The sequence below is a fragment of the Pseudophryne corroboree genome, chromosome 5 (genome assembly GCF_028390025.1).
Source record: "Pseudophryne corroboree isolate aPseCor3 chromosome 5, aPseCor3.hap2, whole genome shotgun sequence".
NCBI classification, from domain to species: Eukaryota; Metazoa; Chordata; class Amphibia; order Anura; family Myobatrachidae; genus Pseudophryne; species Pseudophryne corroboree.
In genome coordinates, this window is record NC_086448.1 from 62,066,530 (window position 1) to 62,080,494 (window position 13,965).

Consider the following 13,965-nt stretch of genomic DNA (forward strand, 5'->3'; position numbering starts at 1 on the left):
CGGACTATGAGAAAAGAATTTACCGGTAGGCAATTAAAATCCTTTTTTTTGTGTCTTCTCGCACGAAACTACTCCACCCAGTGTAGTCCTATGTAGTGCGCCTACCATGGCTGCCTTATCTGGCACCTTTTGTGGATGGAATATATGACACGTGGAAGCTATTACCCAAAATGTCTGCACCAACCCTGCAGTATGCTTACTGTGCTCTTCTATTGTTTTCAATCGAGTCACATGATTATGAGCACCAGCTAACAGCCAGAGTGACTGCCGTGTGCGGCGCGGATAGCAGCTAGACAGGCTGAACTGTTGTTTTACACACACGTCTGGTAGCCTCCAGGTTCATTCTGACGGTGAACTGCTCCACTGTAGCGTGTCGGTCGGTTCTCGCGCACCTTCGTAGCTGATGTTCCCCTCTCACATCAGTGGCGCTCCGCAGTTTCCATGTCCGTTATTCGCAATGGTGCCATTTGTCCAGTCACGATACACCTTCACCACAGCACCATGCGAACAGGTCACAAACTGCTCTGTGTCAGAAATACTGCCACCCTTAGCCCGAAAGCTGATAGTCATCCCTTTTCGTGCAGAGATGGACTGGGCGGGGGTGGGGTCAGTAGGGCATGTGTTCCTTGGGCAAGAACCTCATTGAGTGTTGTGAGCCGGCATCAGCGATGGCCATCGACTATCGAATGTTTCTCAATTTTGGTTGATGGTTTTGTCATCGATGGCAGAGAGCCCCGCTGCAGGGAGTTTGCTTAGGCCACAGGTTCTCAAACTCGGTCCTCAGGACCCCACACAGTGCATGTTTTGCAGGTCTCCTCACAGAATCGCAAGTGAAATAATTAGCTCCACCTGTGGACCTTTTAAAATGTGTCAGTGAGTAATTAATACACCTGTGCACCTGCTGGGTTACCTGCAAAACATGCACTGTGTGGGGTCCTAAGGACCGAGTTTGAGAACCACTGGCTTAGGCTTAGGTCAGCCCCAATGTGTCCCATAAAGCCTCTCCCTTGATTGGCCCAGCTCCAGCCTCTGCACTGATGTCCATTCATGGTGTAAACCATGTGTCTTCAACTTGTGTTCCTCCAGCTGCTGTGGAACTACACATTCCAGTATACCCTGCCTCAGTTTTAGCTTTCCTTAAAAGCAAAACTGGCAGGGCATGCTGGGATGTGTAGTTCCACAGCAGCTGGAGGGCCACAGGTTGAAGACCCATGGTGTAAATCATGTAAAGTAGACCTGCTGATGGTCATCCCTAGACAGCAAGGGGATGGACAGTGCTGAGGTATTTCATGCATGTGCATTATTTTTTTTTCAACATATTTTTATTGAAGCAATACTTGTAGTACATACAAAAACATGCATGTTAGGACAGACAGACATTGGAAGGGGAAATACAAGATGCAACATCAATGAACAGCGATAATGTCGTGGTCTAGACACAAATGTATTTCAAAAATGAAAGGGAGAAGGGGAAAAAAAAAAGGGGGAAAAGGAACCCTTATCTTCGTGCCATGTTCTCCTCCGTCCGCCCCCAAAGCCCCAAGTGAAAGCCAATTTTAAAATATAATCGGTGGGTCTCCCATAGCCACTCTAGTCAGGAACCATTCTGAATTGGACAATGAGTTATGGAGCTGTATCCTAACCGCTGTCGATAAGGTCATTATATAGCTCTCCCAAACTTCAAAAAAACTCTGCACCTTAGCGTCTTTTTCCCTTAAAATTCCTATCCATTCCATTCTAAAGAGATAAAATAATTTGGCCTTAAATAGTGATAGGGTAGGCGGTTCTCTAGCGATCCATACTTGAAGAATAGCTTTTTTAGCAGCTATACTGACTGCCAGTAGCAGCTTTTTACTGCCCCTAGATAGACGTTGATCCCGTGAGAAAATGCCAAAGAGCGCCCATTCTGGATCCACTCTCCAATAGTTCACTATGGGGTCGATTTCTATTCGGCAACTTAAGAATAGCGCCGGGAATTAGCTCCCGACGCTATTCAATTCAGCTCCAGTTAAGTCGGCGATGTCCCGTTCTCGCCGACTTAACAGGTAGTTTTGTCGGGAGAACGGGCAATCTCTGACTTAACTACCCGTGGCGATGCTGATTCCCGACAGAATCAGCCTCGCGCCGGCCGCGAGGCAGCACTTTTGTCGGGTTTCTTCTCTCATCCCCCGGGGATGAGAGAAGAATTCCCGACAATTGCGGGTCACTAGCAGCTGAATTGAATAGCGTCGGGAGCTAATTCCCGGCGCTATTCTTAAGTTGCCGAATAGAATCGACCCCTAAATGAGACATCAAGTAGCGTCTTATATCTATCCAGAACTTTTTGATTATCGGGCAGGACCACAGGCAATGATATAGATACGCCTGCGGAGCCCCACATTTCCAACAAGAATGCAGATCAGCTAGTCCTATTAGATAACGTCTATGGGGCGACAAATAAGTTCTGTGCAAAATATTAAGAGACATTTCCCTATATCTAGAAGAGGGAAACAATTTACAAGCTTTAGCATGGGCCGCAAGTAAGTCCGTTACCTCAATTGCAGGAAGACAATCCTTCCAGGATGTAATACCTCCCTGACTCATAGAATAGTCCAGGACGTCTCGAAAGCAACCATATGCAGTCGAAATCGCTTTACGAACCCTAGGGGTTGCAGCATTTTATCGATCGGATTGTCCCAGTCTACAGATGAGAAACACCTGATAGTATCTGAGATATAGTGCTGAGCTAAAAGAAAGGCCACAGGATAAGCCAACAAAACTGGGTATCTCTGTCGGTGGCCTCCTGGAATGTGAGCGGCCTCGAGCCTCGCACGTCCACCAGGTGGCCAATTTTAGTAATACCCCCCAGCCTCCAGATATCGAATGGATAGCGTGCCCTACCCTCTTGGAAGTCAGGGTTGGCTACAAACGGAAGGTGTAGTGATTTATGGGAGTTTAAATTTAGTTTGTGTCGCATGTCTGTCCAGAGCTTTTTAACGCTCCACAGTAATGGGTTCCCCCTCAGCTCCTCCGACACCTCCCGTGAGTGCAGATGTAAAAAGGTGACTAGGTCTCCCCCCTGTGTAAATTCCTTATCTAAGTCAGTATTCGTATAATTGTGATCATTTTGCAACCAGTCATGTAAATATCGTAGTTGAGCAGCTTGGGAGTACCAAAGAATATTAGGAAAGTTAATTCCTTCATTCCCCTTAGTTTGTTGCAATTTAATCAATGCTATACGTGGTTTCTTTCCCAGCCAAATAAATCGTCTAAAGAGAAAATTAAGACGTTGAACATCTTTTGTCAGAAGCATATGTGGCATGGCTTGAATAAAGTACATTAGACGGGGGAACGATATCATCTTAATTAAACTAGCTCTCCCCATATATGATAAGGGCAGGGATTTCCAGGATTCTAGTTCTTTTTCAATTTTTTGGATGGCCGAGGAAAAATTTAGAGTATACAGGTGTGTCGGCTTCCCAGATATCTGAATCCCCAGATAAGTTAACTGATCCGAGCTCCACTGCAGCGGCAATCCCCCCACCCCGTCCCTCAAGAATAAACCACTCCCCAATCTAAGTGCCACGGATTTCGACCAGTTAACATTGAAACCTGAAACCCGCCCGTGAGCTTGTAATAGATTGAAAATGTGGGTTAAGGAAGTCTCAGGATCTGAAATATAGAGCAGTAGGTCGTCAGCAAATGCTGTAAGCCTGAGTTCCCTGCGGCCTATTCGAATTCCATGGAACAGTATCAGATAATAGTAACCGATGGAGGGGATCTATGGCCAAATTGAACAGCAGGGGAGACAGGGGGCAGCCCTGCCGTGTACCACGTTGCATAACAACAGGATCGCTAGTGTAGCCATTAATTAAGAGGGTAGTGGAAGGGGAGTTATATAGATAACGAATGATATTAATAAAATCTTGGTGGAATAACCTACGTTCTAAGACCCTGAACAGATGCGGCTAAAGCACTGTATCAAAGGCCTTAGTAGTGTCCAGACTGAGGAGTATGTTCTTAGAATGGGGTGATTGGACAGAGGCTACAACCGCAGCAACAGCAGCCCGAATCCCCTTAACCGAGTGTACATTGCGAACAAAGCCAAGCTGGTGATTAGTTAAAGCGTGGGGGAGAATTGTCTGTAGACGGTCAGCCAAGATTTTGGTGAACAGTTTTATATCGGTGTTTAATAATGCGATGGGCCTGTATGAGTACACCAGTTGCGGATCCTGAGCGGGTTTAGGTATTAGGACAGTGTGGGCTGTTGTGAAATGGTGAAAGGGGGTTCGGCTACGTAAGAGGTTATTAAATAGTTTGAGCAGAGTCGGAATCACGTGAGGTTGAAGGATTTTATAAAACTCATTAGAGAGGCCATCAGGTCCCGGAGATTTATGTAGCTGTAGTTTGGATATAGCAGAGACCAGTTCCTGCTCAGTAATGTCGTCCGCCAATAAATCTGATTGTGCACTCGTTATGGGAGGCAAAATCGTATCAGGCAGAAGCGCAGTATGGGCATGTTCACTGAAGGGGAGATCAGAGTAAAGATTTGTGAAATAAGACTCAAAGTGCTTCACAACCGAAGGGGAGCTAGTAAGGAGCTGCCCCGAGTCTCTATGTTTAATAGCAGTTATGAATTTACGAGATACTTTCCTCCTAGCCATATTTGCTAATAATTGACCAGATTTATTTCCCCATTGGTAATACTTGTGGGAGGAAAATACCAAGTCACGCCTTGCTTGTATTAGCAAATGGTCATTTAACAATTGCTTGGCCTGTAAATAGGTTTGCAGAGAATCCTCGGTCTGTAGAGTGAGATGATGTTGCAAATGCAATGCGGCATTTAACTCCGAATGCAAAGTAGTATAAGTCTCCAGATTTTTATTTTTCATTCTATGAACATATGCAATAATTTGGCCCCGAAGAACCGCCTTAGCCGCGCCCCATAGAATAGTAGGGCGGTCCCAGTATTCTAGGTTATCATCTAAAAAGTTGGCCCAGTTGGTCACCAAGAACTTCCGAAAATCATCACAATTATAAAGGTAACTTGGAAATCTCCAAATTCTGGAGCCCCCAGACTGAAGAGATCTTTCCAACGTCAGTGTCACCGGAGCATGGTCCGATATTAAAATGTTGTGAATATCAGCATGGGTGACCTGAGTGACTAAAGAATCCGTGACAAAAATCGAGGCAATCCTGGACCAGGACCGATGAACCCCAGAAAGAAAAGTATACGATCTGTCAGAGGGGTTGAGAAGACGCCAGACATCAGTAAGCTGAAGGGAGACCTTGAAAGTTTGGAGATGGGTCCAGAGAGAAGAACGCGAGTTGCGAGGGACTGGAGTTTTACCTAAAGTAGGATCCTCAACCGTGTTCCAATCTCCCCCCACTACTAGTTGAAAATTGTCACGGAGCAGTAATTTAGAACTCAATTCCCGGAGAAATGCATCGGTTTCAACATTGGGTGCATAGACATTTACCATTGTGTATTTTGTACCCCAGATCTCCACGTCCAATATTAAATAACGTCCCTAAGGGTCAGCTACCGAGTTCAGAACAGTGTATTGTAAGGTCTTGCTAAACAGGATCGCAACCCCCCTGGTCTTCCTTGAGTTATCCGCAGAGATACAGTCATCTAACCAAGGCGCGTGAAGAGCAGAGGAGGAACCCGACAACCAGTGAGTTTCTTGGAGGAATATAATTTGGGGTTTAAACCCTTTTAGGTGTGTGACAACCCTTTTATGTTTAACTGGGGAGTTAAGGCCACCCACATTCCAGGATATAATCTTGAAGCACGTATCCAATTTAGAGGCAGCTGTACCTGAGGCAGTCATGACTTAATTAACCTATTCCCACCCGAGGGTGACCATCTGAAACGAACATTGTTTCACAGAGTCGCCCTCTTCCGTCCCAGCGAGCGGTGAGGGTCGACCTAATTCCAACCATATCATAGAGCCCAGAAGCGGACTTGTTGGAGGAGGCACGGCACGGGTAAAACAGAAAAGATAATAAAAAAATTTAAAAAAATTAAAAAAACACATATTGCTTCACATAACACTTTTCACTTTTTTCAAACCAAAATAACAACGATGCAAGTGCTAAACCAAGCGGTAGCACTGGCGAGAAATACAACAACAGTAAATGTGACATCTATGCTTAAGCTGAGTAGCATAAAATGGGACCGATGGTCCGTCAGTTGCGGAAAGTAAACCAACCTAGGGTATCAAGGGGTCTATTCATGCAGCAGAAATAAGAATGCGACGTCCAGCGATAAGTTAAACATAAACATCGCCTTCCTACACAAACAGACCCCCAAGCATGCATTTACAGTATAGTTATCACCCGTGTCACGGGCTCCTAGGATTTAACATACGTGTAATGTGGGATTTGGCACTATCAGGATCAGCAAATAGTAGTGTGCGACCATTATCGTGAATACGTAATTTAGCTGGGTACATCAGCGCAAACCTAGTATTACTCTCATGGAGCAATTTGCATACATCAGAACTCCCTCCTTTTTTGCGCAACAGAGGCAGAGAAATCCTGAAAAAGCAAGATACGCTTGTCATTCACCAGCAATCGCGGAAGTTTACGGTATGAGCGTAAAACATGTTCTTTCATGCGAAAATCTATAAATTTCGCAATGACTGGTCTCGGTTTCACATCAGCATCAGGGCGATTAGGACCAATTCTATGAGCCCTTTCAATGTGTGGCAGATATGGGGAATCAGTGATACTTAGGGCCCGAGAATAGGTCATTTGTTATAAAATCTGTCAACTGTCCGTCCCTGATTGCTTCGGGTATACCCACAAAGCGTAAGTTCGATCTCCTGTCCCTGTTCTCAAGATCATCTATTTTCGCCTGCAAAGCTTTAAGGGATGAATCCTGGGTGTCAGTGGAACGCTGGAGCGTAAGTACTTGGTCCTCCCCGTCACTAACCCTTTGTTCTAAGGAATTTATCCGTGAGGTGTTGTGATCAATCTTTGCAAGTGTGGAATCTAGTAATGTTTGTATCTGTTCCAACCTCTTATCAATTAAGGGGATATTTTCAAGTTTCTTGTCAATTTGGGGCATGAGGAGTCGCGAGAGCTCCTGTGCCATATGCATTAAAGACGGTTGGTCAGGCACAACCTCTGCTTCCTGAGGCTGGTCCCGGGAGTTACCCACAACTGGGGGAGAGGGAGGGCCAGGCTTCCCCGCTGTGTTTTTATTTTTACTCATTCTCGTATTCACTAAGGACTGGGAAGATCTAACTGTTGGAGTTTTATGGACGTATTTGTCCATTCCCTGGTCACTAGACCACTATATACAAGGGTTAGGAGGTCCGTATATGAACCCACAATGGTATGCAATAATAAAATACCTCGCGTAAGAGCCTAAGTTGGAAGATATGTCAGAGCTACTCAGCAAAAATAAATAAAAAAAATCAAACATCAATTCTCACAGTGTGGAGACAAAGACACGTCATATTCAAGGCGTTTCGTGACCACCGGGTAGAGGCGTAACCCAAGACAACTAAGCAGCTTGCTGAGTATAGCTAATTTCATGAGAATAACCATAGATTGCATAAGACTAAAACCTGTAACAGTGAAGGAAGAAACACAGCAAAGTATACCTAAACGTCTTATCAGTTATTAACCATTAGTTGACACAACAACCTGAAAGAGAGTTAGACAATAAGATAACCCAAACCTCAACTGCAGCGTGTGCCCATGTCTTGAGAGGCAGGGTAAAATAGTGGTACCGGCTACAACAGTATATGCGGGCAATCAGGAAAGGAAAGAGGAGAGTCAGAGGTAAGAGCAGGAGGCGAACAGAAGGAAAAAGAAACAGGAGAGGGAGAGGCAGAGCCCCTGCTGGCAGCAAGAGACAGAGAGTCACAGTGGTACACTGGGAGCGTAGCAGTCCTGACCGCAGGGCACAGCAGACAGTGAGCAGGAGTCTGCCAGGTTTCAAGGAGCCACTGCAGCGTCCAGCATAACGTATTCTTTAGCAGAAAGTGTCCAAGGACGGTCTCCACGTCTGGGCAGCAGTCAAGTCAGGGGAGCAGTAGCAATGATCCCAGCTTGCCACCCCAGAGAGACCAGAACAGTGTTCCGCCTGTCCCGGCCGTCTCCGCCACTGCACAGACCTAGTATAAAGTGAGACAGTCTCGGCAGGGAAATCGCCACCACAGATTGTTTCTGGTGTCAGGACCACAGGGCACGGGGGAGAAGGGGACAGGGAGCCAAGGGTGATGTCAAGGACGCAGCAGCAGTCCGTCCGAGTCCGCAGCGCGGATCTAATAGAGAGTGAGGCAGTCCCGGCAGGTAAATCGCCTCCACAGAATGTTTTTGGTGTCAGGGCCACAGGGCACGGGGAAGAAGGGGACAGACAGGGAGGCAAGGGCACCGCTAAGGACGCTGCAGCAGTTCGTCTGAGTCCGCAGCGCGGAAGCTTCTTACCCCCTCCACGAATCCTCAGCGTACAGTCCCGAGCACAGTGGATCCCCAGCACGTCAGCAGAGTCAGACGGCACCCGGGGTTCCCCGATGTCACTCACCCGGGGTTGACCGTCTCTATCGCCCCGCTTTTCTCCGCACCAGCTCCACTGCCATATATCCCGGGTCGCAAGCAGGGGTCACAGCATCAGGGGTCTTCGTTTCTTCGGCTCTGCACCGCTGCCAATAGTGGGATCCACACGAACACCCCGTAGCAGTTCAGGCGTGTGGTCGCAGGGGAGCCGGAGTTGTAAGGGTGTCACGCCGCTTCACTCAGGCAGCCAGCACAGATAGCACCACTAAAGGGCGGCAGGCAAGGGGGGATCTCCACACAAGCAGGAGTCGCCAGAGCTGCACCGCCATTTATCCCGGGTCGCAAGCATGGGTCACAGCCTCAGGGGTCTTCGTTTCTTCGGCTCTGCACCGCTGCCAATAGTGGGATCCACACGAACACCCCGTAGCAGTTCAGGCAGGTGGTCGCAGGGGAGCCGGAGTTGTAAGGATGTCACGCCGCTCCACTCAGGCAGCCAGCACAGATAGCACCACTAAAGGGCGGCAGGCAAGGGGGGATCTCCACACAAGCAGGAGTCGCCAGAGCCGCAGAGTCAGGGTTGGGGCAGTCAGCCAATTTCGCGCCGAGCATACGGCGTTCACGTGGGCCGTCTCGTTGAAGGCCGGCTTCCGGGGGTATACAGTCCCGCTCCTGTACCTGTAGGGTATCCCCAGGTTCTGTATGATGTGGGGAACAATCCTGAGAGCCTCCCAGGAAAATACAGGAATAGTGTCAGGAGGATGCTTGCAGATTGTTGGCTAGCAAAAGGGAGCTCATCTAAAAAGCAGCCATGCTGGATGGCCCGCCCACCGGAAGTCCATGCATGTGCATTCTATCATACTTGCCTACCTGACCCTCTCCATGAGGGAGAAAATGCTATGTTCCTGGACTTTCCTGGTAATGTATGATTGCCATCACCTGTGGTGAAACACCTTTCTTATCAATTAACTAGCTCACCACAGGTGATGGCAATCATACATTACCAGGAAAGTCCAGGAACAGAGCATTTTCTCCCTCATGGAGAGGGGCAGGTAGGCAAGTATGATTCTATGTGGCTGACGGTTGCGTCACTCAGTCACACAATATTGACCAAGATATAGATCTGGTAAGCGTACACACTTACCGATCAGCCGCTCAATGTGTCTGCAGCAGCGGTCCCTGCAGCAAATGTACTGCAGATAAATCTGGCATCGTCTGTGCTGCAGGGCCGACGCAATATAAGAGACGTCGGTCACAGATATATCTGGTGTACACACCCATTGATCCACAAATGATGTATTGTCTGTTCTATCGATATACTGTCCAGTGTACACCCACCTTTAGTCCGTTTGGCTGGTGCTTGCCACCACAGGAACAGTCCAGCTTACCAACCCGTGCCTGCCGTCCAATTGCCTCCCCCGTCAGGTGAACAGCTGTTGTAACGGACTTGTGGCTCCTATTGGTGTAGTATGTAGGCATGAGTGTTTTGGCCAAACGCAGATAAAATGGTCCACAAATGGCCAGAAACGCTCATCTTTGATTATCCGATCGGTTAGCCTTGACAGTGTCTATAATCTGCATACATTTTTCTATGGTTTACCCCAGAGGTTCTCAAACTCGGTCCTCGGGGGCCCACACAGTACATGTTTTGCAGTCTCCTCACAGAATTGCAAGTGAAATAATTAGCTCCACCTGTGGACCTTTTAAAATGTGTCAGTGAGTAATTAATACACCTGTGCACCTGCTGGGTTACCTGCAAAACATGCACTGTGTGGGCTCCCGAGGACCGAGTTTGAGAACCTCTGGTTTACCCTGATAACCTCATTCTCCTTGTGGGCAGGTGCATTCAAAAAATCGGTAACTTATTAAAAAAATTTGCTTGGTGTGATATCTCCAGCCTTTCACTGACAGAAAATCATGGTGATTGTCGATTCAACTGAAAAATCGCTTAGTGCGTACCTATTGTAGCATGTGGCTAGAGTGATGATGAGGAGCACGGTGAAAAGATTCTGAGTATATAATATGAGTTTATACGCAGGATTGTGACCATATAGCCCAGTGCTGAGTGGAATGTATGCGTGCTTATGAGGTGTATCTTGCGTGATTTCTCACAGCTCGTGCTGCGAAACCAAGGGGGTCATTCCGAGTTGATCGCTCGCTAGCAGTTTTTAGCAGTCGTGCAAACGCTATGCCAACTCCCACTGGGAGTGTATTTTAGCTTAGCAGAAGTGCGAACGAAAGGATTGCAGAGCGGCTACAAAAAAAAATTGTGCAGTTTCAGAGTAGCTCCAGACCTACTCAGCGCTTGCGATCACTTCAGACCATTCAGTTCCGGATTTGACATCACAAACACGCCCTGCGTTCGGTCAGCCACGCCTGCGCTTTTTCCTGGCATGCCTGCGTTTTTTCGAACACTCCCTGAAAACGGTCAGTTACCACCCAGAAACGCCCCTTTCCTGTCAATCACTCTGCAGCTGCCATTGCGACTGAAAAGCGTCGCTAGACCTTGTGTAAAAATACATTGCCCGTTGTGAAAGTACATCGCGCATGCGCACTGCGCCGGTTACGCATGTGCAGAAGTGCCGCTTTTTCACTTAATCGCTGCGCTGCAAACATTTTTTACTAGCGATCAACTCGGAATGACCCCACAAGTGCGCACAAGTACAGCCGCTTCAGAGAAGTGCACAATCCAGTCACGAATCCACTTAGTAATGGGGTGCTCTCCATAGGAAAAGCTCAGTGAGGGTGTGTTGACGGAACCTATACAAGGTCAGTTAGTAACTGGGTGAGTACTGTACTCTTACAACAATATACTGTGTGTGTGATACAAATAATAAGATTTTACTTACCGGTAAATCTATTTCTCGTAGTCCGTAGGGGATGCTGGGGACTCCGCAAGGACCATGGGGAATAGACGGGCTCCGCAGGAGATAGGGCACTTTAAGAAAGACTTTGGATTCTGGGTGTGCACTGGCTCCTCCCTCTATGCCCCTCCTCCAGACCTCAGTTAGGGAAACTGTGCCCAGAGGAGACGGACCGTACGAGGAAAGGATTTTAGTTAATCCAAGGGCAAGATTCATACCAGCCACACCAATCATACCGTATAACCTGTGATAAACTACCCAGTTAACAGCATGAATAACAACATAGTCTCGGTTCAAACCGATAAAACCATAACATAACCCTTATGTAAGCAATAACTATATACAAGTCTTGCAGAAGAAGTCCGCACTTGGGACGGGCACCCAGCATCCTCTACGGACTACGAGAAATAGATTTACCGGTAAGTAAAATCTTATATTCTCTAACGTCCTAGAGGATGCTGGGGACTCCGTAAGGACCATGGGGATTATACCAAAGCTCCCAAACGGGCGGGAGAGTGCGGATGACTCTGCAGCACCGATTGAGCAAACAGGAGGTCCTCCTCAGCCAGGGTATCAAACTTATAGAACTTTGCAAAGGTGTTTGACCCCGACCAAGTAGCAGCTCGGCATAGTTGTAGTGCCGAGAGCCCTCGGGCAGCCGGCCAAGAAGAGCCCACCTTCCAAGTGGAATGGGCCCTAACCGATTTAGGCAATGGCAATCCTGCCGTAGAATGCGCCTGCTGAATCGTGTTACAGATCCAGCGAGCAATAGACTGCTTTGAAGCAGGAGCGCCAACTTTGTTGGCTGCATACAGAACAAACAGAGCTTCAGTCTTCCTCATCCTAGCTGTTCTGGCCACATAAATCTTCAAAGCCCTGACCACATCCAGGGACTCAGAATCCTCCAAGTCCTGTGTAGCCACAGGCACGACAATAGGTTGGTTCATATGAAAAGATGAGACCACTTTTGGCAGAAACTGAGGACGCGTCCTCAACTCTGCCATATCCATGTGAAAAACCAGGTAGGGGCTTTTATGTGATAAAGCTGCCAATTCCGAAACACGCCTTGCCGAAGCCAAGGCCAACAACATGACCACTTTCCAAGTGAGATATTTCAACTCCACTGTTTTGAGTGGCTCAAACCAAGGTGACCTGAGGAAACTTGATACCACATTAAGATCCCACGGCGCCACCGGAGGTACAAAAGGAGGCTGAATATGCAGCACCCCCTTCACGAATGTCTGTACTTCAGGAAGAGGAGCCAATTCTTTTTGAAAGAAAATGGACAAGGCCGAAATTTGGACCTTTATGGACCCTAATTTTAGGCCCAAATTTACTCCTGTTTGCAGGAAGTGAAGCAGACGACCCAAATGGAACTCCTCCGTAGGAGCAGCCCTGGCTTCACACAAAGAAACATATTTTCGCCATATACGATGATAATGTTTCAATGTCACGTCCTTCCTAGCCTTTATTAGCGTAGGGATGACCTCCTTCGGAATACCTTTTTCCGCTAGAATCCAGCGTTCAACCGCCATGCCGTCAAACGCAGCCGCGGTAAGTCTTGGAACAGACAGGGCCCCTGCTGCAGCAGGTCCTGTCTTAGAGGAAGAGGCCATGGATCTTCTGTGAGCAACTCTTGCAGATCCGCTGAAGTGCGCTAGAATAGCAGTAAACAAGCAGATTATACTTCCCTCACAAATATTCTTTCATGAAGCTTCCTGTATATTTCATGAACTCGAAATCCATATATAAAAAAACAGAAATATTTCCAGAAATAGTGTAGTATGTTCCGTATAACAAAATTATGTACAATAAGCCGATACAAATGATACAATAGGCAATAAACACTCGAAGGTGTAGATGGAGGTTTACCAGATAGGTAGAGTCAAAAAGCCTTGTATTGAAGCCTATTGGAAGTATATGTGCATAAGTTCACACACCATGTGATGAATAATCAAGATGGAGCTTTACCAGATTTCAATGAAGTATGGACCTTAAGATATGTTTCCCTCATAGGTTTTCTGTCGTAGGACTTTATACGTATTGCAAACGCTCGGAATCCATATAGAAGGAAAAAATATTCCACAAATAGTGTAGTACGTTCAAAACAAGAAAATGTAATAAGTTGCAAATAATAAAACCATAAAATAAGGCAATATACGTAAATGGTACAGATGGAGGTTTACCAGATAGAAGTGGTATAATACGCCTTGTATATTGCTCAATTGAATTAAAAAGTCACATCACAAAGCAAATAATCAAGGTGGGGGTTTACCAGACTTCCATGAGGTATGGACCTTAAGATGTATCAAATGGGAAGGAGAAAATGGCTCCGGAACCTGTCTCCTTGGTCCAAAAGAACTCTGTCCGTATGGTAAAGATTCCTACCAACGATGAAACTCCTGTCATACAATACCGACGCGTTTCGGGACCTCTCCCTTCCTCAAGGCAGTATGACAGGACTGAACCAAATGGGCTATTTATACATTGAAGTGGGATCACATCCGGGTCACAGGGTCAATTGTTCAAATATTTAACATTTCACATTAAACAATTTTAACATGTGGAAAAAACAATAATAGTGATAGTATTACTATGATTTAAAATGCAG